This window comes from Lycorma delicatula, chromosome 4 (assembly GCF_047948215.1).
Source record: "Lycorma delicatula isolate Av1 chromosome 4, ASM4794821v1, whole genome shotgun sequence".
NCBI lineage: Eukaryota > Metazoa > Arthropoda > Insecta > Hemiptera > Fulgoridae > Lycorma > Lycorma delicatula.
The window spans coordinates 145,269,807-145,295,463 of NC_134458.1; the positions used below are offsets into that span (position 1 = coordinate 145,269,807).

Here is a 25,657-nt window from a genome sequence, read left to right on the forward strand (position 1 = left end):
AGTGCTGAATAAATGGGGACCAATACTATTTAGTATTAAATATAATACAAAAATAAATTTAGTAAATTTAAAAATTTAATTTTTTTTTTCGTTTTAAATTTAGTAAAAGTTTTCAATTATAAAAACATGAAATTATTACCGCTTTTTTAAATATTGTTGTTTGGAAAGGAGATCTGTTTTGATTAGTTTAAGGTTTATTCCATTTTAAACAGATAAATCTTTATTTTATCCAGAGGTGTGCATTAGTTAAATAACTGTTACAGTTCTTGTACTTGTTCTTTTTTTCTAAAAGATTTTTAGATATACTCGTTTATAGTCCATAAGTATTACTTAAACACTTATTTTTTATTGTTATTTTTAATTTATTAAATTAACTTTTATTTTATACATTTCCTCAGTACCTACAGCTGACGATGATTTTTTAACAATCGAAATAACCATCTAGATTTAGATTTTATGTAAACGATTTTTAAAGCGTTTTTTTCTTGTTTACCATTCTTGTTTCCTAGATGATAACAAACTTGCATAACGATTTTAATTATAGAATTTTTATTTTATTTTTTTTAAATTTATTACTTAAATCTTATTCAAAAATATTTTTAAAAGTTAAGAAGATACGATATAAACAAATAGTGCGTGTTTATAATATGGTAAACATCAGTAAATACAAAATTTTCCTCTTCATTGTATTTCTCTGTTGGAAAATAAGGGACGTAAAAAATCTTTTATCACAATCAGAGGCAAGTGGTTGTCTGCTCTACTACTTTGTTCTATTTGAGAAGAGACCATTTGATCCCTAGCCATAGTTTAGGTCACTTTACGAGAATCTTAAACTCTATGTTTTAACCCCCCCCCCCACTTTTTCTCCACACTACTAATAAAAAAGGAAATCGTAGAAGAGGGTGGTACTATTTGCTACATCTTTTATTCCTCACCCTTCTACAAGACAGACGAACACAATCACCATATACCATCTCGTTTTACCCCTTCTATTATATTTTATATTCTATATCTCAACGTATTATGACAAAAATATGAATATAAATGTGTAAATTAGTTTTATTTTTCATCTCGTTATGTTTACGTCATTTTCGTTTTCAGAACTTGTAAAGACATCATATAAACTGACGTCCTAATATACAATATATACCATACGCATTATACTTTCCTTAATATGTTCTAAATAAAAACTAAAAATTATTTTACGAGAATTGTAAATGATTAGTTTGTAACCTTATGAACAGCCTATTTTATTATATATTAATAAATATTAATATATATAATAAGCTGCATTTCTAAAACAGACGCTTTTTAGATATACTCGTTCATAGTCCATACGTATTACTTATACATTTATTTTTATTGTTATTTTTTCATTATTTTTTGTAAAATATTTAAAATAAAAAAATGAGAAAGTTCTTTTTAAATATTATTATTTATCATATATATATATATATATGTTATATATTATTATATATATATATATATATATATAAATATATATATATAATAAATAATTACATATAGAATATTTATTATAATTTATTTTACTATTATTAGTGTTATTAGCTTTATCCTACGTATTAAAAGCTAACGGTATGAAAAAATTAATTAAAAAATAATAAAATTAATTAAATCTAAAATTAAAATAAATTGGAAATAATGTGAAAATATCAGTATCAAACCCAGTTATCTCTACTTTTTGTTTAAATTGAATTCATTAAATGTATTTATTCTGTTAATACAAAAATACAACTACTCGATATTAAGTTTTTTTCTATTAGAATTTCATTGCTTTAAATGTGAAACTTTAATATTTTAAACCTTACAGTCTGTATCTGAATTATAAAATCAAACTCAATAATATCCAATTCAACCAGTCAAATGCATTCAATAATATATTCTGTGTTTAATTACATAATATATTGTATGAGTGTTCAAAAAGTGATGCAACCTTATGAAAAAATGAGTAAGTTAAAACACAGTTGTTGAAATTAGTCTCCATTGTGCGATTCACACAATTGAAGACGACGTTTTAATGCTCTTAAACACATGTTGTAACGTTTGTTGAGGAATTGCAGCGACACATCGTCCAATTTCGCTCTACCATTCGGGAATGGTGTGAGGATGAGTTTTGTAAGCAGCATCCTTAAGGTATCCCCACAAGAAAAAGTCAGAAATGGGATAAATCAGGAGACCGAAGGGGTCACAACCTCTTAAAAATTACTTCTCCATAAAAACACTGATCCAAGAAATTGTGTTGTTGGCTGTATGAACCGTAGCATTCTCCTACTGAAACCACGTGTACTCAAGCCGGTCTGCAGGTTAGTGTTTACAAATTGTTGCACAAGTTGTGACCTCATGCAAATGAGGTCACTGTTCACTGTGCCATGAAAGAATGACATGAAGATTCGCCTACGTGAAATTGCACACCAAACATCCACTTTTTGTCCGTGCAGAGGAGACTCGTGCAGTTGATGTAGATATTCTGTACACCAAATGCGTGAATTCTGTGCATTCACGTATCCATCAACGGTGGAACCATGCCTCGTCAGACCAATACCGATCATAGAGTTCTTCCCCATTTAGCGTTACAGATGACATAAACCACTGACAGAAAGCTACACGTTTTCCAATGTCTGCAAGTAACAACTTGTGAACAACACGAATTCTGTACGGATGCATTTTTAAACATTTGTGCAATGCTGCGTGGGCACTACCAACGGAAAGACCAGACTGGCTAGCTAGGCGTCGCACACACTTCTTGGAACTAATAGAATACGCATCTTATACGTCTATCAACTTTTCTGGTGTTAAAACCTTCGGCTGTAACTGCTGCATTCGCTGTCTCTTACAAGCTGTCGTATAGCCGCTTGATGGAGGACTTGTTTGGTGCATCCACACCATACTTTTCCGTCAAGTCAATCTGGGTTTCGGCATAACTGACACATCTAATGTATGGGAGTCAATGAATATCCTTGCTACATTGTGTAACCCATTTTTCATCAATTAAACCAGCAATAAAAAAGGAAACATTCTTCCATAAGGTTGCATCATTTTTTGAACACTCTTATTACAAGAAAAAATGTATTATTTATGTAGGTTAAATGTCATAACAATAACAATTGTAATCGGCCTGAGAAGTACAAAATCATGCCGAGATATAAATTTACATTAAGAATAAAAACCATTCCAGGTTTACTAGGGAAAATGAGGAACGACGTAGATTTCTGTTGATTTCATCACCGAGGCAAATACACAGTTGTAGTATTAGCATACCAAACACAGAGTTATATTCAGGTATACCGTCCGAATACTAATATCGTCCATTCTTTTAACTACAGAAATTGACTACATAATAAACATCATTACTCTCAAAGAAAGCTAACATGTGATACTTATTTTTATACCGTTTATACATATACGAGTATTACCCTAATTTTGTACAAATTTTCATTTAAATTATTTTTAATTTATGCTAAAAACACTACAATTTTAGGAACTATAGAATTTTTCCCAGTTAAAATCATGTTTTTTTAAAATAAAAATATACCTAACCATGACTGGGATTCAAATGCGAAATTAATTGAATAAAAGGAATAGATAATATCTACTCAATAGTTAATTCTTCGAATAATTTGAATGAAATGTAATAATATGTACAAAACTTTCATTAAATAAATGTAGTCTAAATACATAACAACTAGTATTGATATTGAAGTTTAATTCGCCAACTTTATGCAAACGAAGTATATCATTCTCTTATTGTAATATTAACTATATTTTAAACGATTTATTCACAATGAATATATAATGAATAAGTAATTAATCTGTAGATCTATGTTAAAGTTATAAATTTAACTACCTCCTAAACTTTATTACACTCAAAATAATAAATACTAGATTTACGTGTAATAAAATGTTAATTAATTTATATAAATCCAGAAAAAAAATTATACTTAATTCTCATTCGATAAAATTTATATTTATTTTAAATTATTAATGTTAATATATTTTTCCTATATTAGTCGTTTATAAAAACAATTAAAATGTTTTTTTTTGTTTTTTTCTATTACTACTAGTCTATTATTTCAGATTATTAAAATGTAATTCTTGAAAATTAATTATGGAAAGATTCACAAATTGTTAACTTATGAAAATAATAAAATTTCATCTGTGAAATCAACAACCAACTATGATAACACATAGAGATTACACTCATCATTTTTGAGTCATAAAAAAAACAACCAGAGAAAGGTATCGAAACAGGTAACTTCTGGACTTTAAAAGGTACTTCTGGACCAGAAGTATGGTTGTAGCAAGTTGGTGTCATCTCCGTACACCTCGCTCCAAAATGGAACTCTTAGGCAAATTTTTGGAAGAAGTTTAATTTTGAGAAACTAAAATCAAATGGCAGTTACGCTGACCTGATTTAATGCCTCCAGACTTCTTTCAAAGGGAGCATTTAAAATAGAGAGTATATTGAAACTATCCTCGAACCATTCATCGACTGATAGTGAACATCCCTTATTCAAGGAATAAACAAAGAAATATTACGACAGATGATTTGAACACCTTAGAAACAATGTGTCATTGTAAAGAAAAGAATGATAGATGTTTGAAGAATGTAATTTTCAAAACTAAATAAAATTTATTTTCATTATTTGTTTATAAACGTAACAAATACGAATGAATAAAAAAAAAAAAAAATTATTTTAAAATTGTCTAGTTACTTTTAGCCCCTATACATATGTACAATAAGTATCAGGAATAAAAGTTCATAACAAAATAATTTAAAATCAGACAAAAAATTAGCAAAAAAATTAAAAGATTAAATCATAACACTGCTAAATGAAGATGGTATTCACCGCTGTTATAAAAAAAAGAAAGAAATTGTAAAAAAGACAATTTCTGAAGAGCCAATTTAAGTAAAATCATCTATTAAAACTAATAAGTTTCAATCTGGTTGTCACCTACAAATTGACTTATGAAAAATTTTATCGATGAATTAACGTTAAATTATGTAAAGTAAGAAGGAGAAGTTACTAAAATGAATAAATAATAAATATTGAGCATTTTCAAATAATTTATTTAAACTAGAAATATGTAAAAAAATATTTCAAAATTAAATTTTAACTGATAAGAAATATGTATTATCTTCATCTTTGTTTCTATTTGTTTGTTGCAGATCATAAAATACCACCGAAAAATTTAATAAATTAATTGATCTCGGGAACTGATAAAAGATTGACGATGAAGCTTTGAAAGGTATGAAAATAATGTTTTTAGTATTATAATTAACTTAATATTAAAATTTTATTTACCTAACTAAAATAAATTAAATGCCAATAAATATGTGCATATTTATACTTTATTATTCCTTATCTGTAATTTAAAAAAAATTATTTAGTTAATTTATTACGCTATAAAAGTAAATAAAATGTAAAAAATTAGACATTGTTAGTACTATTTTCTGAATTGTGTTAGCCTATACGTAAAGAGTAAATAAAGCGCTTACATTTATCTTTATTGGACGAAGTGGGAAACTCATAAGATTTATGGTGGTGGGGATTCTTTAAACCGAAAACGGCTACATAAAGGTTTCCACAACAATAAATCTTTTTTGTTTAAGTTTTACTACGACTCGTCCAGAAAGTAAAACCGTCTTTGTTTTATTACAAATTTATTATATTTATTTTAACTTTAAAATACACATCATAATCTACTTGTTTTAATCTATTTTTTTTTCAAATAATTACCTCTTCAGTTCAAGCATTTGTCAAATTGTGACACGAACTTTTGTATTCTACCGTCAACAAAGTCTAGCGCTAGTTCATTAAGCCATTGACAAAGAGTTTTATTCTTTCATAGCGGTTTCCACCAAGAAAATCCTTCAATTTTTTAAACAGGTGGCCATCGCTTTGAACAAGATCTGGACTGTTCTGTGGATGATCAAAAACATTCAATCCGAAACGTTTGAGAAGTACATAAGTTTTTTTTTAGCAGCTGAACTTCCATTCTCATAAAGCAAATACAACCCATGAATCAAAAGACCACGTCGGTAATTTTGAATGTACAACGAAGTACTGTTTTTTAAATACTGTCAAAAGACTTGCGTTAGTCCTTTGACTACCTTCGAAGTACCAGTATTCGGTAAGAAACTAGGTAAATTCGAACCCCAATTTACTGTTCTTGCTGTCCAGATATTTCTAGAAGTCCGGGATAAGCCTATGGGTCCAGTTGCCTTTCTTCGTCCGATTCCATCTTTTCTGCCAGCTGCGGACAAGCGATGCCTTCACATCCGCCTTACTCGCTCCCCTGTATACCTCCTTCTTCCAAACAACAAGATCGAAGAATGATCCAAAGTTACTTGAAAGATTTAAGATTCACCACTTCAGCGTATGGATATGATGTAAATTTTAGGATATGATGTTAATTTTTTAGGGCATGAAAAAATTACAATCGTGACTCTAATCTACAATTTCCGGAGAAATCCAGATATGATACCACTACGCTACGAAGTTGAGGATAATATAACAAATTATTTATAAAAATGACTGTAGTTTCAAGTTTCATTTTCAAGAAATATTACGTATACAAATATAAAAAAATGTAAGATTTTTAAAACTGTTTCTTTTTTTAAAGAAATAAAAAGTAAATAACTTACAGAAGATAATTTCTTTTAAAAATAATTATCTGCAGATAACATTTGAACATAACACACAATTTTTTCTAAAGAACATGCTAACGTCTTTATCTCTCACCATTTCAATCGATGATTTTTTTTAAATTTAGTTACATCAATGATCTTAGAAGCCACCTTAAAATTAGAATTACATAAAGGAGGAGGGAACATGTGAAATATAACTACTAATTTCGTTTATCTCCCATCACCTTTTGAGAAATACATCAAAATCAGAGTTATGCTTCTCTTAAAAGACGTATTTACACAGGTTATTAATTATTAAATTACAATAAACTTTACATATCAAACAAAATTTTGATTGAAATTCATATATTTGAAATTTTTGTGGGAAGGGATAATTTTTTTTTTGTTTTTAGTATTAATATTATAAAAAATATCAAGAAATTAGGAAAAAAAATATTTTAAAAAGAATTTACAGATCAAAACTGGAAGATTAAGAAATTAAAACCAACAAAAAAAATTTATCAGAGTTTGGAAAAAATAGAAAATAAAATGATCAACAAAAGATTAAAGTTTTACGTACACCTCTGCAAAACAGACAATAAGAAACTAAATACATTTTTCAACTTTTGTAAAGAGGAAGAAAAAGCCAAATGATGAAAAACAAATTTTAACAGGGATGAATTCAGGAAACGGAGTTTCCGGAAAAAGCAAAAAAAAAAAAAAATTAATTAACTAAAAAGGCTTAGACTGAGGAGAAAAAAAAGCAACTTGGTGAAAAGATGATAGATATTTAGAGGAAAAAAATGTAACGCTATTAAACGCGGTCCTCATTTAGCGAAAAATATTACCAAAAAGGTAAGAAAACTATCTATCATTCGGACATTTTTATCGAGATAAGATATCTTCCATCTTCTTATAACCCACCTTCCACGACGAACATTTTAAAAAATGAATTATAATTAATACCCTATGTATAGAAATCATACTTCAAGAATCCATTCCTTATATATTAAGGAAATTAGAGGACAGCATAGATACATAAACATACGAATGCATTCACATCATTTTTTGTAAGAGATTTAATCTATATTTCGTGATTCGATGAGTCTTGAAACTCAATTAAAATAATTCAATGATTTTTTTTTGACATGATAGCAAAAATCCACTCTAATTAATATTTTATAATATTCAGAAAAGTAAAATTTGTATAAATTTACAGTTAGTATTTAGATAATTATAAAGATGGCCCCTCGCTATCAAAACATTTAATAACAGTCTTGTCCACGATAAATAAGTGTTGCAGGTGGGAAATTTTCATCAACTACAAACCTGAATTCCCTGTTAAATATGAGGCAATAGTCCACTTGTGAGTTCACGATTACTACATAAATTAACATTCTACATAATTCTCACATAAAATAACTTCTACATAAATTAACTCAACTAATTTACATAATTATTTGTTCTTAATGTTATTCCTCATCTTATCTTTTTCTTTACGGTTTTTGCTTTTTTGTTTTTTTTTGTTCCGATGAGTCAGAGAAATACCATTTACGTACCCCCCTACAAGTGCGGGAGTGTCGGACTCGCAGGAGTTCGGCTAGATGTTGTTAAGAGCCTTTGTGTGCCCGCACCGTACCGATGAAAACTCCTGTTTCACCGCCCCTTGCCGCTGAGGTTGGTCCTCCTTTCTAGCATTGCGCAATCTCAGTAGGTGCCTAGCCTCAAACCTCTCGGGGACTCCGCAGGATCCGGCTATGCCGTACCCAACGGAGGTCCCCCTGGTCGTTCGGGACTCGGTCCTTTTTATTGCCATGCATTTATTACCAAAAAAAATACCGTCACTCAACGGTGAGGTTGGGCTCCGGCCGGTACTCGGACGTTTGTTTTCCCCAAGCACGAGGGGTCTCTGGTCATTCATCAAAAGCGGCCCACCTCGGCAAGCCGCAATCTCCTAAGCGGGATGCCCTCGGAAATCTCTAACTAACAGTTCCTACTCGCCGTCCCATTGTCATGCATGCCATTTTTCATACGCTACAATATTCCATTTCCATATTCCCACGCACAAGCTTCAAAGCTTCTGTAGTGATCTAATATATCAAGCAAAAATATAATAATCTCCATGTTGAGTGACTGCGAATGCATTCTTATTAACATTCCGGGTTCGTATCCCGATCATACGAGTCATTTTGTATACGTTAAAAGTTTTGATAATATATTTATTTAATGGGTTACCTCCAAAAATTATCCTATAAATATCATTCCGCCTAAATCAAAGAATATTAGGGAAAATGGACATAAAATGGGAGGAAAAAGGTTTACCAAAGTTAATTCAATAAAATATTTTATGGCTTGAAAGTTAAGCGACTCTCCTGTTTATTCTGGTAAATTTAAAAAATATATATATATACCCTATTTATTCACTTATGCTATAAAGTATGACCATCTCAGATAAATTTATTGGAATAATTTTTACATTATTAAATATATATCTTCTTTTAATAAAAAAAAGTTTGCATAATTTACGATTTTCTGTACACCAAAATTCTATTTAGTAAGAAAGATAAGTAAGGCAAAATAAGCCTTTAATGAATTTGTAGTAAATTATTTATAAGAATTTGTAGTATAATTATCAATAATGCGTTAATTCGTTTTAGTTTGGTGAAAATGTACAGATTATGAAAATAAAATGTAACTGAGCACCTTTAACAAACTTTTTGATTGTTTTTAAACATTAAATCGGTTAATAACGTTTCAAAGTAATTTGTTTCGATTATTTACGTAGTTGAATTAAAATTTTGTTTTATTAATTATGCTAATATAATTTACAAATAATTAACAATAATTTTATCTATATTAATCATAGTTAATATTAATTTATTATAATTTGATATTATTTCTTCCAAAAATATCTAATTAGGCAAATTTATAGGCCAGTAAATTAATAACGATATCTTTAAAATTTTTAATTACAATTTCTATTATCTAAATATTTGCGTTGTGTATGTTAATTAATTAATTAAACGTAATTAGAATATTATAACAGTATCTCCATGGAAATTTATTAATTTACAAACAGAGAATAATAAATTTTAAATTTAAATAAATTAACAATACATTTGTTTTAATAATTTATAAGTGATAATTGACAAAATATTTATTATAGATTATAATGTATTCACAGCTATACATACGAATATCGAATATATGCATGGTATATTACTGATAACACACTTGTGGTCCGTTTATACCCCCTTGACAACAGATATCAATCCAGGTGTTGACTCAACATCATTCCCCAAGTGCACACAAATAAACTTGAACAGTTACATCAATAGGTTATACACGTATGATTGTTGTATTGTAACACTTCTGCATCATGGTTAGAACATATTATATTACACACTTACAAGATAGCTAAACGACTTGGCATTGCACGGGTTATCTATTATTAATTATATAGTAATAATTGCTATTAACAAAATATTATTTATAACAATAAATTAAATTTTAACTGCTTTGTAAGTATTTAATCTATCGATAATACATTTAAATTAGCTAATATTGATTTTGCGTCACTGGTGAGCAGGTTGGCGGGGAGGGAGCACAGTGCAGATCGGCCAAAACTGGCGCAATCACTCATTTCCATTCAGGGTAGCTCACGACTTAAGATGTGATAGCGCGGTGATTCGTGTGTTTATTAGAGTTAGTCGAGATAGTTCGATTTAAGTAATAGTAAGTGTATTTTGGATAATATTTATTTGTAAAAAATTAAACATGTAAAAGAGTATAAAAATTCAATACGTCAGCCTCAGTCCGCGCAAAAGTCAGCCGGAAATATAAATTACGCATATCGATGGAAAGGGGAGGTTATGAGCGACGCACAGGTACCCCAATGTCCGGTGCCGTGGGAGCTAGATTGTTTCGGGAGCGTCGCAAAGTTGGCACAGCGGGCTCTGTGAATGACGCCGACGGCGTGACCACCTCTACTACTGCTTATTATGCTTTATGTCTCTTACTTCTCATATCACAGATCAATTTTGAACAAAATTGTCGTCGAATATTAGTCGAAATAAATATCATGTACCATTTAGTGTCTGTTTTACGTTAAATTTAAATTTAGTACGCAGTCAATGTTTCGTTTTTATTTCAATCCAATACATTAAAAGTGACTTGTTGACATACAGACCGACCAATTTATCTGTGAAGTTGGCCAAATGAAGGGACTAAAATTTCCCATTAGAGACTTTTAGTTTTGCTCAAAAAAAAAAATACGATAGTGGCACTCCCATTTAACTACAGATAAGTTGGTCGGTCTGTAGCTCGGAGGAACTTCATTCAAGGTCGACACAGCCCCACCCGATTTTTTATTTCAGTACCGTATTAGAATGATGATGCACTAACCGTATATACTGAAAGATAAGTACAGTAATTACACGAATAATTACTCGTATATACTAATAATAATAGTATACTAATTATATAATAATGATATACTAATGTAAACTGGAACACAACCAAGCACAGAACACGCACAACTGAGCGTTTCTCTCTCGCTTGGGAAAATTCGCTCCCTCAACTTTACCCAAATGAGGGTATCACAACTAAGCCTTACGGATCATACTTATACACTACCCAGCAGTGAGTCTCTCGTGCTCGGCTAAACTCGGCTCGCCCGAGTTTACATGAATAATCGTTTCACTCCAGAGCCTGACAGATCAGACTTTTATAATGCCCATCCAAAAGTAAACGGCGCGCATTTTTCATCACTAGACACTACAGGAAATAAGTATTTTAAAAAATAATAATAAATTCATGCGCATTTCTGTGCAACAAGACTAACTTTTCGTTATTTTATTGTGTATAATATTTTTTGTATAATATTTAGCGCAATAAATAAACAAAACATTAATTAAATCAGTAAGGCAGAAGAGAAATAATTTTTTTTAAATTTAATATTAAAATATATATTCTCCTGCACCCTCCGTGCGACCGTACGTTTCTTCGAAAAGTCGGTAGAAACAAAAAAAAAAATATATTCTCTTTTTCTTTACATAAACTGAAAATGATCGTACAATGTATTTATTTTGGCTTTACAATAGAATAGTAAATATGCATCATAACTCTAAAGTATTCGAGAAAAGTATTTAATAATGAATTTCTTATAAAGAAAAATTTGTAAAAAAGGTTCCAGTATCTAGATACATATTGCTTTGTTTTTGTTTGATTTCTCAATAGAAATTCAACAACGAATTGAGGTAAATAGATCTTTTTATAATATATGATTATATTAATGTATAATCTATAAAATAAAATCTATTATAAAATATAAAAATAAAAAGATTTATTATAAATCTATTATAGTATATAATCTTAGTATATAATAAGATTATATTGTATAATATATATAATTATAATAATAATTTATAATTATATTTGTATATTATATATATTTTTTATATATAATACATAAGATTATATTATATAGTTCATGTCAAGAATGGTAAGAACTATCTCACGATTTGCCTGGATGGATAGTATCAAGGGAAATCATGAAAAAATCTTAATCAGAGCAGCATCATAAAAAAAAGGAGCTGCCTCCATGTCTGAGTAGATACCGTCTCGCCATTTCATGTGGTGGACTCAGGTTCGATTCCCAGTGAAGCATGGCATCTTTTCATACAATACAAATTTCCACTGAACTTATGAGATGGTGAGGCTTGCTTTTTCATAAAAAAATATTTTTAGAAAAAAAAGTTGACAAACATAAAAAAATTATTTAAATTTCTTGTTAATAGTTTTAAGTACGTACGTTTTAGTTTTAAGATACTTTTAAATAACTCTAAAATAAAACAAAATTCGGAAAGCATCAATAAAAATTAGTTGAGCACATTTTTAATGCACACATTAAACGTGTGTAAATTACGCGTGTAATGAGTTCAAGTTAAATTTAGATGTTGAAAAGTTCAAGGTTTTGTTACATTTTATTATATTTAGTAATTTAAAAAAAAAAATGTAAATAAAATACTTTAGTTTAATAGAAAATAAATTAGTAGAAAAATATTGTAAATCGTTCTGTAATTTATGAAATGTCACAATGGAAGTATAATAAATTATTTTCTCATAAGCCGAAATATGGGGTTGAATTAATACGATATTATTTCTGGCCTCTGGTTGATAGGGCTGAATGTTACTAATATCTAAGAATAAAGGAATAGCAAAGAATTCATGCTTAGTAATATTATTTTAACAGAATTTGCGGCGTGTTTAAATCGAAATTTCCTAGAAAAGATATTAAATTTTTAGTTTAAAATTTTTTAACTTTTAGATTATTTATAAATTGATTTTAAAAAAAACAACATATTTTAGTACTTGAAATCTTAACCATTCTATTATAATTAGAAAGATATCTTGTTTTATATTAAAAAGTTACATATATTTTAACAAGAAGAATAAAATGACAACTGAAAAAACAGAAGTCCAGCCGGGAATCGAAAATAATCTAGAACCCAGCATGTCAACTGCCGTATTTGCTTATAATTCATTTGTTCAGATAATCAAGATACGACGAAAATGGTTAGAAAATGTAAACATTTCAATTACAAAGCGGAAAAAATAGTTCAATTTAAGGAAATAATATTGTGCCAATTTTCGTTTCGTCACTTATGTATAATCACTTGTGTCAAGTGTCAAAAAAAAAAAACATGAACACGAATCGTTTCTGGGCACACTTTCATACAGAATAGTTTTATTATTTTTATTGAAGAAGTCAACAGCGAGAATTTTTATATTTATTTATATACTGAATACAATATATATTACTGTTTCAAAGATTATACTGTGAACAAGCTGTTTTAGGTAAAGAAAAAACTAACACAAAAATCGTGTATTTATATAAATCTACAAAACACAATATTATATAGATTATATTATATTATATAGACACCGTTATGCATGTGTATATATATATATATATATATATATATATATATATATATATATATACACATGTGTGTGTGTATATAAAAGAACATGTTATAACTGATTCATAATTAACGCCCAGCAAAAACTACTGAAGATGATATCTGAATCTGTATTAACGTTTTTCTTATGGTGTAAATGCACTTTAAAAAATTACTTTTTGAAATTCCAAGTTAAAAGGGTTAAAATGGAGAAACAATAGAATTTACTATTTTTTTAGTTTCTCGGTAACAAATGAACATAACACAGGATTTTTGGTATGTCTAATCTTCACGTAAATATCTAAATCAATTTCTAGATTTTTGAAATTCGACCTTGAAATGGGTAATGAGGGTAAGTAATTTTGAACAATTATTGAAAATTTTCCCCCCCATTTCCTATTATAATAAATGAGATCTTCACTAAATTTGAGCTTCTAAATACTCTTTAGATAAATATATAAAAACCATCTTCGGGTTTTTTTAATTTCGTTTTTTTAAGGGATGCGACAGTGTATGGCGCGGCGTCTCAACCAATACAGCTACTGCCAATATTTCTTCCGGTTACTTGACTAAGAAACATAAAATACCGACCAGGGGCAGAGTCCTCTGGCTAGATAAGAACGGCTAAACATCCCCTGACCGCGACAGTCAAGTTCCCCTACCACTTATTTTCTACAATTAGTAATTTAATGAATCCCGACCAATTTTATAATTGTTTTGAACATAAATGCTATTTTTTAATATATTCTAAAATATAATAATATAAATTTTACATTTAGGTGCCATAAAAATAGTCTTCTGAGAAAACGTTGTCTTTTTTCCTGCAAATTACTAAAAAATAAAATTAAAAACATCGTTGTATCCTATAATGTAAAAAATTAATTAGATACAGCATTTCACACACATCTATAAGAAAGAATAATTTATTTGCCATCATTACAAACTTAAAAATAGATTTTGCACAAAATTATATCTTACATATATTTCAGAAGTTTAAAGTCTATCAATATTTTTATAATTAAAGGAATTGTTATAATCTCTTATTTTAAATTATATCTGAACGTATCGAAAATTTATAGAGTGGACCATATAACGAATACTTGAAGTTCTTAAAGATATAAAGTAAATACTGTACATGAAGTAATACAACAGAATTTATTAAATAATAATTGCTGGAGTTGATAAATTTAGGGGAGGACCAAGGATGGCGTATATAATAGTATAGGATAACGTTTGATGCAAAACATAAGTGTAAAAATTAGTAGATATGTGAATGAACGTAACAGACAGTAGTATAATATCTTCCAAATGAAAGATCGATAGGATAAGTAAAGTAGTTAAGGAGAAATTCTGCTTTGATGGACAGAGTAACTGACAAACGAACATTTGAACAGAACAGCGAAAGTAATTAAATTCCTAGTCAATACCTCTTGAAATCTATTACGTACTAAACGAAAACCAATAAATTAATGGTAGAAAAATTCTCTATACCGATTTTTTTGTAACAAAAAAGAGAAAAAATTATCTGTTTGAAATAGATTATTTTTAAATACATACAGAGGTATTCTCAAAGAATATAACAAACTTTTAGGACATGTTCTACTGATTAAAATAAAGAAGAAAGTTCATATAAGCATTGGTTCGTTAGCGGGTGTCGGCTGAGGAAAGATTACGCCCTGCTATCTACACCTTCAGTAAAATGAAGCCATACTATAATTCTTGGACTCAAATTAAAAGATAAATTTAGTGTTTTAATATAAAATAAAAATAAGAAAGAGTTTTCAGAACTGTATTTTTAGTAGTTTCGAGAAATACTGGGTAAAAGATAAAAGATAGGGGTCGTTTTTTTAATTTTTCCGTTTATAATTTATTTATTTATAATTTTACGGACTTTTATACTTTTTATGGAGTGAATCTATGGAAGTGCATTGTACATATGAACTATTGTCTTTTATATATATATATATATATGTTTTATTGAGGGAATTCATTGGAAACCCCTTATAAGGTTTTTATTGTAATTCTATTTACTATGGTTCCAGATTGTAATCAATTGTAAATAAACTAATTATGATTTGTAAAAAAACAGAAGGTAAGTAACTTACGAAAAATTAATTATATTATAGAGACACAAAAATAATTACAGTAAAACTAAAAAATAATAATTCCAAATCAATTAAACTCATTAAAAACAATTTTAATTTTTTTAAATAAAACATCTTTGATGAAGAAAAAGTTAAATTGCAATATTTTGGAAGCATTAGGAAGGACTTAAAAAATGATAAGCTAAACTAATAAAATTAATACATAAGAAAAATAATAATAAATGTGTAAATATAAATAATTAATACACATAAAAATTTAGGATGTTTATATTGTACATTTCCATTTATCCATTTACTTCATCGATGCTGTCCATATTTATTTTAGATCAGAGATTTAATTAATTTATTATAACGATACACTTATTGCAATGATGTTAATGTTTTATATATATATATATATATATATATATATATATTGTTTAATTTCAAAATATAATTAAATTTTAAATTAATAAAAAAAATTTCAATTAAATTTTGTTAAACTTCGTGTTCATGATGACGTTTTCATTAGATTATTTTTTTTTTTTAAATTAAAAAGTCTGACGTAGACAGCAGATGAACGCCTATTAAATTACATATATACATTTTTTTTAAATAAAAAGTACATCAAATTTTATTTCATTAATAACTTCTGATATTTTTTATATAACTTTTTTTTATTGTTATTATTGAATTATTATTATTAATTATAAAACATTTTTTACAATCAGAGGTTAATCATTATTAATAAATCAATATATTTAAATTAAAAAAAAGGTAAAAAAAGGAGATGAAGTTGGATTTGAATAGATTCCCCTTGTAACATCCAAATATTTCATTAATTAAAGTTTTATTTGGTTATACCTCTGGAACCAATGAAAATAAGTATCACTTATGATATATTATTGAAAAGCTCTGAATGAGGGCTTATTACTGCAGTTAAGAAAAAGTCCAAATCCCCAAATCCAAAAAAATTTGGATTTTGGGCTTTTTTGGACACTTTTTGTCCAGTCGATTGCAGTCAAAAGAGGAGGTGCACAACTAGATGTTACAACGCCCTAAATCCAAAACTTCAACATCCTACGGCCAATTGTTTTTGAGTTATGCCAGATACATACGTACGTACGTTGTACGTGCAGACGTCACCCCGAAACTAGTCAAAATGGATTCAGGGATGGTCAAAATGGATATTTTTGTGGAAATCTGAAAACCGAAATTTTTCACGATCAATACTTCCTTTACTTCGTACAAGGAGGTAATAACTCCAAAAAGTTTCATCAAAGGCTAATATCTGTTTTTATATATTTATTTCAGAAGCATTATGGATATTTAATTTATTTGCAAAAGCCATTTAACTGTTTTAATTTTTTTCAACAAACTTAACTTATGATAATTACGTTACGTTAATATAAAAAATTATATATTTCGTTTGTAATACAATTAAATTTTAGTTTCATATAAAAGACACTTTATTATATTATTACTTTATGACAATTAAAATATACGAAGTATGGCTGAACGTAATACACAATCACTCATAACTAACAAAATGAAAAAAAATTAACATAAAGGTAGATTTAATGTGCTACAAAAACATACATTTATTTTTTCACATAGTAACGATTTACATTTACAAATTTCTCCTAACGGTAAACAAGTTTTATCATTCCGGCAATGAAGTATGCTCTGGTAGTTTTTTCTTGATTCTCGATCTCACTTCGTCCCTCTGTACATTATCGATGATGAAATGACTACCCTAAGTATCCCTCTTTCGAAATGCGAAAAGAAGAGAAAATCGCAGATGGCAAAATTTAATGAGTAAGGAATTAGAGGAGTAGTAGAAATCGAATCTTGGTGACGATTAGGGCCAGGCAGGCAGCCACCTTGCCTAGGACAAGGCTTGCCAGCAACAAGGCTTGCCAGCACGCAAGAGCTGGATGGTCGGGCTGCTTCTGATGATGGCAAGATGGACCCTGAAGGTGTGAGAGGGCGTGAAGAAGGGTAAGGGCTCGCGAAACGCGTGTCCGGACCCTGATAGGTTAGGAACGGGGTGGGTAGCCTCCCTGCGGAGACCCATCGGGACCATCCACAAGCGGAAGGTTTGGATGACTCGAGGATGCACGGAGGACCCCGATAGGGGCCTGAATAGGCCAAGCTAGGGGTGGAATCTGCTTCCACGTCACTACGGGTGTAACGTGAGGTAATGCCGCAAGGTGATGCCAGTTACCCCGGGGGTGGTTAAGAATGATAAAAAAAAAGTAGAAATTTGAGGAATTTGTCAAATTTACACTTCATAAGAGTTTCGGCGGTTGCACGCGATGGGTATAGCCGAGCAATATCGTGTTAAAGAATTACCGGCTCCGTGAACCTTTGATCTCCACACGTATCTTCTAAGGTGTTTTAACATTTTTATGTATCGCGCAGAATTTACAGACGACCCAGCTTCTAGACAGTCAGTCGCACATGTTCGGAATCCCAGAACAGTGTTAAGAAAAATGTTAACTTCAGTAGATGTGTTTTGAATTTATTTTATTGTGGCGAACCACAGTGCTAGTATTCCATGCTCAACCGTTTTTGATCACTATAAACACCATTTAGTTGATTGACTGTAACTAAGTGTTCACTTCTTCCGTTGTTAAAAATTTAATTATCGCGCGATGTTTTAGTGGTGTTAACATAGCAGGCGTATTCGACTCCATAACAATGACGGCTGTCAGAAAATGGGCAACTAATTTTGGAATGTTAGTAGAAGAAAAACTAAGCTACAAGATAAAAGCATCTTTTGCTTCCAACGGTATTTTTTCCGTTATGCTCCAGTGTTCATGCGTTATATTTCAGCCACCCCTCGTAATATACTTTTTTATAAAAACATAGCTTTTAAAAAAAGCATATTTTTACTAAATAAATGAATAAATAATATCACTCCTTGTTAAAGTGGTAGCGTCTCTACATTTTTATCTCAAAGGTTCTGAGTTTACTTTCAAATATGGTATTTTTTACACACTATAAAATCCAATCCTCATTGAAAACAAAAATCAAAGTAACATGACAATTCGGTGTAAGTTACTGTCACCTAAATAGAAAGATTAATACCCTAAGCAAAATTGTTTTACAAAGAAAATAAACTTACAAAAGTACGTAATTAATTACATTAGAAAAAAAAAATAGTATTAGTGAACGCAGGAGATTAAATAAAATTGTAATTTAATATAGAATATTTTAAATGAATTTACATTACTGGTTGTTTCACGGCAGCATTATAAAAATTTACGTTTTAGTAGAAAGTAAAAGAAAACATTTCTATTAAAATGCGAAAAACTCTTGTGAAATAAACCCAGTTCATCAGAATAAATATTATAATTTTGTAAAAATACACGCTACTTAACCAAAACCTTCATCAGTCTTTTATAAAATACTTTTGCATTATTTTATATGATAATTCATTAACAAAAACTATTTAAAGATCTAATTTAAACATTATTTCTTAATTTTGACTAAGGGTCTCGATTCCCGATATATATGTAATTTCTTTTTGTAATTTAAATTAAACAAAAAGTGCTAAAGATTAAAAAAATATGAAGGATGATTTGCTTAACCTTTAATTGATTTTCATATAATAAATTTTAATATTAAAGTTATCAGGTACGGTTATTAGCAATAAAACTGAAATTGTTGAGTTTATTCTTTAAAAACTAGGAAAAAAATCAGACCTATCAAATTCATCTGCCTCTACCTTCAGAAGATAGCTCAGTTAATTCCATTACCATAAATTTAATTTATAGCAATTATTTTTTATACGACTATTATATTTACTTTTACTTTCTTTTACCGGTCTTTTTTTTCTGGGGGTAAGTAGCAAGATTTTTACCTCCTTATCCCTTTCTCGAACAAAACAACAAATGTGTTATTAATGAACGGTCACATTTGTTCATTAATAACCGATGTTACTAAATCATTGAGTCCAAAAGTAACAATATAACAACATTTCAACGGTCCCTATTACCTATTAAAAGTCATTTTTTCATTATTAATTTTGAATATTAGTTTGGTTATTGCGTTTTGATGTTGTAAAAGCTATTAAGTTCAGTTTATTATACTACAGAGATAATGTTTGTTTTGAAACGAGAGAAATACTGAAATTTATTATGCTGCAGTAATGTAATTTATTACTTTGTTGATCGACAAAAAAATAGCATTATTAGCGTATGAAGTTATTTATTTAACAAACAACTAATTATTGAGATTAATAACTCCACCCATAATGTAAACCAACATAAAAGAGGTATGTAGTAAATTACAAGTAATAAGGCGCTGATTATGCAATGTGGATGGCTTAATTAATAGTGGAAACGTCAACATAAAATATACGTGAGAGAAAAGACGGTATTTCACTGTGAATAACTAAACCAGCAATGAATTTTTAAAAAAAATTTTCTTCTATGCTTAATTAATCTTCAGATTTATTATCTTTGGTAATTAGTTCATTGATGTCAAGAGAGATGTTTTTAATTAATGAAATATTAAAACAAATCTACACTCTTACAAAAGAATATTATCAAATATTTCGATTTTTTAAGAGCAACTGGCGAAATATATAGCTCTTATTACATGGAGGTAATAAAAATAGTTAAAAACAAACTAATTAATCAATTAATGAATAGATTTTATTTGAGAATTAATTATTTAATATTAAAATAAAATTAACTATTAAAATTGTAATTAATTATATTTAATTCATACTACACATTAGAACTATATAAAGATTTTTTATGTTTATTACATATTAAAAATCGTATATTAAAAAAAAATAACTTTTTCCACATTAAAGTTAAGTAAAAACTTAAAATACTTATACAATATGAGAAAAATAAAACCAGAATCATTCCTCATTAAAAAAAAAAATACAATACAGATAATAATATAATAAAACCTGTTGAAATGTCAATAAAATAGAATTTTGATTTGTTAATATTACAATTAGCGACCAAGATTATGGTTTTACTATATAAAATCGCGTAAACGTGGGTTATTAAGAAATTCGTTTTACTTTTCAGGAATTTAAATATTGCAATTCTAATAATAAAATATATTTTATTAGTAGATTGATGTTGATTGTTGATGTCGAGTAGATTAATTGCTGCAAAGTGACATGATTCTCAAGCCTCTGCAGGAATTTGACATTGCGCTGTTGTGCAATCTCACGAACCGATGGGAGCTCCAGATAACCCTGAATCTCATCATTCCGCGTGAACCTCGGAGCTTCGGCAATTACCCTCGCTACTTTGTTTTGAAATTGTTGTATAATTTCCACATTACCAGTACTTGCCGTTCCCTACAATTCTACACCGTAAGTCCAGATTGGGCGCAGGATAACCTTATAAATTAAGATGTTGTTGGATAACGTGAGGCCTGAGTTCCTCCGTAGCAGCCAATGAAGTTCCCTTTACCTTGCGTTTAGCTGTTTCCTCTACATCCTCACGTGATACTTCCTGGTCAAACGCCGATCCAGGTGAAGTCCCAGATACCGCACAGTCTCTGTTTGCGGGATCAAAACACCATCGAAGTACACACCGGGACAGTCACCTCTCCACACGGCATATGTGACGTGACTCGACTTACCTTGATTAACCTTAATCCTCCACTTTTTCTGCAACACGCACACTCGATCCAGCGCCATTTATAGGTTCTGCGAGGCTAGGCCAGGGTTTTCGTTAACGACCAGGATAGCAGTGTCATCAGCGAACGTGGCGAAGATGCAATTATCCAGGTCCGGAATGTCTGCAGCGAATATGGAATACAACAGGGCCCAGCACAGAGCCCTGACGGACACCCGATCCAATCTCAAAGAACCTGGAAAACTCCTGATTACATTTCACCTGAGCAAACCGTCCCTCAAGATAATTCCACAAGACTAGGAAGTAGGGTTGAGGAAGTTGTAGCTTTAACTTGTAGAGTAAGCCAGGTATTCATACGTTATCAAAGGCCTGCTGGATGTCTAAGAACGCCGCAGAGCGGAATTTCTGCTCCTCCAGACACCCACTGATGACTCTATGGGATTGTTCGATGGTTCAAAGGCCACACCTGAACCCAAACTGATGGTCCGGAATTATCCCCTTACTCTCCAACACTGGCCTAAGCCTGTGCAGTAGTAGCTTCTCAAACAATTTAGATAAGACTGGGAACAGGCTAATTGGTCTGTAAGAAGAAATTCCTGTGCAGGCTTTCCTGACTTCAAAATCATCGCCACCTGCGACACTTATTCCGCTGGGAAGTAAGACGTCTGCAGAACAGCCTTAAACAAATTCCTGATGTACTCGATGCCTTTAAGGGGTAGCATGACAAGCGTTTTGTGCGTCACTAAGTCAAAGTCAAAGTCAATTATTAAATTGAAAATACAATTCTAGTTTTTCTATAAACTTTACAACAGTTAATAAAAAAATTAATACAAAAGGGATTATGACAGATAATAATAACAAAATCAGTCATTAATAACAAAATTAACTCTATACATAATGCTTCCGATGTTTACAAAAGAAAACTAGTTTACATTTCTATCAATAAATAATATCATCTTGTTCACAACGAACTCGCTGAACGTTTCTGAATTTTTCTTTTTCAAATTTTTATCGATTAACGTTATTCATTTCCTTTGTCTTTCATATTCTGGGAGTTTCTATTACTGTAAACTTCTCCACCCGTTAAATAATCTTAATGAAATATTATTATAGATAAATTGAGGTAAAAAAAAACTATTTGAATTAGGAAACAATAGATAAAAAAGTGATAAAATTTAACATTATAGTCAAATTAGCTACATGAGGTTCTTCAATCATGATCTTTCCAGAAAAATCATTTCTTTTGATATCATACATATTGTAGACCTATAACTGTTATCCTTATATTATTCGGTAATTTAAGATCAATTTTTTTTTTCGGAATATAATTAAATTTGATAAGTCTTTTGTATTTTATACTTATATGTTAGTAAATACACCAAAAAACCTAGTATGGGCATTCCTTTTTTATTCACTAAGAAGTATATAATCTCAAAGAGAATATTATATTTCTATAATTATATAAATTTTAGTGTGATAAACCAAGCAGTTGCTAATTAACTAATAGTTGATGAAATAAAATTTTATACTAAATGGCCTTTAATTAACAACTGTCGGACGTTTCAAATAAAGGTTCCACTTAACCACAAAATTGAATTACTAAGTACTCGTATAAATTAATGGCCTTTTAACAAGTTGCAGATTGCTAAGTTTCCTACTCTCGCAGTAGGCGAAGACATTACAATCGAAAACTAATTCATTCATAATGTTCAGCATTATTCTCGTTTTTTTTTTTGTTTTGTTTTTTTTTACATAAATGTATAAAATTGTTTTATTCCTTATATTTAAAAAAATATATATATTTTTAATGCTTTTATCCCCAATTACACATATACGTTATCCTTTATATATATATATTTGTTTTCATTCTTTATTTATAATGGCATCAACGATTAGTGACATTAGCGTCATAAGAGTTATAGAAAATCGTTTACATTCAAATAACATTTAAAATTTACAATTAAACGAACGTTGAATGTTAAAATATTAATTAATAATTGGACATTAGAACATAAACAATATTTAACATTGACCGTTACGCACATTAAATTTTTTTAAAATTAAGTTCCTCACTTATTAATTATCATATAAAAAATTAACATTGTTTTGATGTCTACATTGTTAATATATACAAAAAGGATTATATAATTTTTGAAAAGGATTATATAAACATAACCAATTTATCTGAAATTTCTGAATTATTATTTTCATAATTTTATTTATCTTTTTTATTTCTTATTTTTGGTATTTGTTTTGTTAACTATTTAAATAAAATAATATAACTGATAAATATTTCACATTATAATTGAACACTCAAGGTTCTAAAAATATGCTAATATCACTTAATGTCATCAAGCCCAGATAGCGTTACAGTGGAAATTATTAAAGAAATCTATGAAACCGGTGTTCCGACTATGCACCAAATCTGTTAAATACATATGGTTAACCGTCAAATTGCTTGTTAAGTGAGCAACCTCGGTGTTCATACCTCTACAAAAAAAGGCCGCACACAGCGCTGCAAATATTATAGAAATATTTCTCTGACTTAATATGCGAGTAAAGTCTTTTTCTACATATTCCATGAACGTCTACCGTACTATCTAGGCAGAATTGTTCCTGCAGAGCAAGCTGTATTCCACAAAGAAAGGAGTATGCATGAGAAAATTCTAAATGTCAGGCAGCTGATAGAGAAAGCCAGAGAGTTCAACACTTCTTTTGTAATATGTATGCCAGATTACGCCAAGGCTTTCGATTCGGTCAGATGGAAAGATCTGTGGCGAGTACTGAAGGAGACGGGCGTTCCTGATCATGTAACCTTCGTTTGGAACCCTTATGTATAAGAACAGCGCAGTGGTTAAACTTAAAAATGGCACAACAGAGTCGTCGAAAGGAGAACTTTTTCTCATTTTTAAAATGAGATTTTTACCTGTCGAGAATACTACAGGGATGTATTCATTCTCCGATCTTATTCAACATTTACGGCGAATATATCATGCGGAAGATCCTTAAAATCTGGCATGGTGGTATAGGAATAGAAGGCAGGCGTATAACCAACGGGTTAAGATTTGCTGACGATGAGACCCTGTTCGCCGGCTCTGAAGTTAAAATGAACGAGATTCTCACCCGTGTTCAGGAAGAAAGTGAGGTACTAGGGTTCAAATTAAACGTCAGAAAAAAAATTACATACATATATTATATAATAATTACGTACATACATGTATGTAGATTCTTATTTTATAATAATATATATTTGAATAGTGTACAAAAAATCCATCATTATCATCGGTATGATTAAAAGATATTTAATTTTGAACTTCATTTTAGTAAAATTAATTTCCGTAGCTTAAATTTGAACAAATGTAATTGGAAATGTCATTATTAAGGAGAATTTTAATCATTAAGCAACAAACATTTTCATTTTCATTTTTTTTTTTTTTTTTTATGAAAGATCAGACATCAACAGCCACCGGGCAACAACAACCCGGTGAAAAGATGTTATGCTGACTGGGTTCGACTCGTGTTTATGGGGCAATTATTTTGTAAAATGTTGGGGTTAACACCGACTTTATTATATTAAGCTCAGTGCATGTTTGCATGGTTATCTTACCATTTTTAAAAAACATTTGTCCCAAAATTCCCCTCATCACCAAAAATCGAAAAAGGCTATATATTTTCATTGATTGTATATCTTTAACCGAATTTTATTTAATAAGGCATAATAATAGTGTAAGTGGTCGAAAAAAATACTTTGCGGCAATATTGGGGTACGGATGCTGACCAAAGTTTAAAAATATAGATTTTTTTTTTTAATTTTGTTTAACTTTCTTTTGGTCTATTTTCATGTATCATTATTTTTCTACCATATAAGAATAAATAACTAAATTATGCGAGAGATGTATTACAATTTTTCTGTTAGCTTTTTTATTAAATAATTTACTAGTTTTATCAGAAAGTACAATAAAGTTATTTTCCAATTTAACTATAATTTATGTTTTAATCAATAAGAATATATTCATTTTATTAAGGAGATTTTATACTTTTAACGAAATGTAATTTATTCAATACATATATAAAGGTTTAAAAATGTTTTTCTCCTTACTCCTTAACCTATCACTGACGGATTTAAGTTCACAACAATAAAATTATGAAAACAAAACTATTAAAGGCCGACCTCCATGCTTAGTAAGTAGCGTCTCAGTACTTGTGCGGAGGTCTCGGGTTCGAATCCCGGTCAGGCATGGAATCCTTTCCTACGTTACCAATTTCTACCGGGATAATCACCACAGCAGTTGATGCCCGCTCTTTCAAAACAAAAAAAAAAATTAATGAAAACATTTGTTCCTTAGT

At 29.5% G+C, this 25,657-nt stretch overlaps 1 long non-coding RNA gene across 1 annotated transcript in view; it reads left to right on the forward strand.

Annotated features, from left to right (window-relative positions):
- Window positions 1-25,657, forward strand: part of LOC142322951 (uncharacterized) — a 1,078,737-nt gene that overhangs the window by 850,870 nt on the left and 202,210 nt on the right. The window contains exon 4 of the long non-coding RNA XR_012755972.1: window positions 5,189-5,268. This is a non-coding gene — a long non-coding RNA (uncharacterized LOC142322951). The remainder of the gene's footprint in view (window positions 1-5,188; window positions 5,269-25,657) is intronic.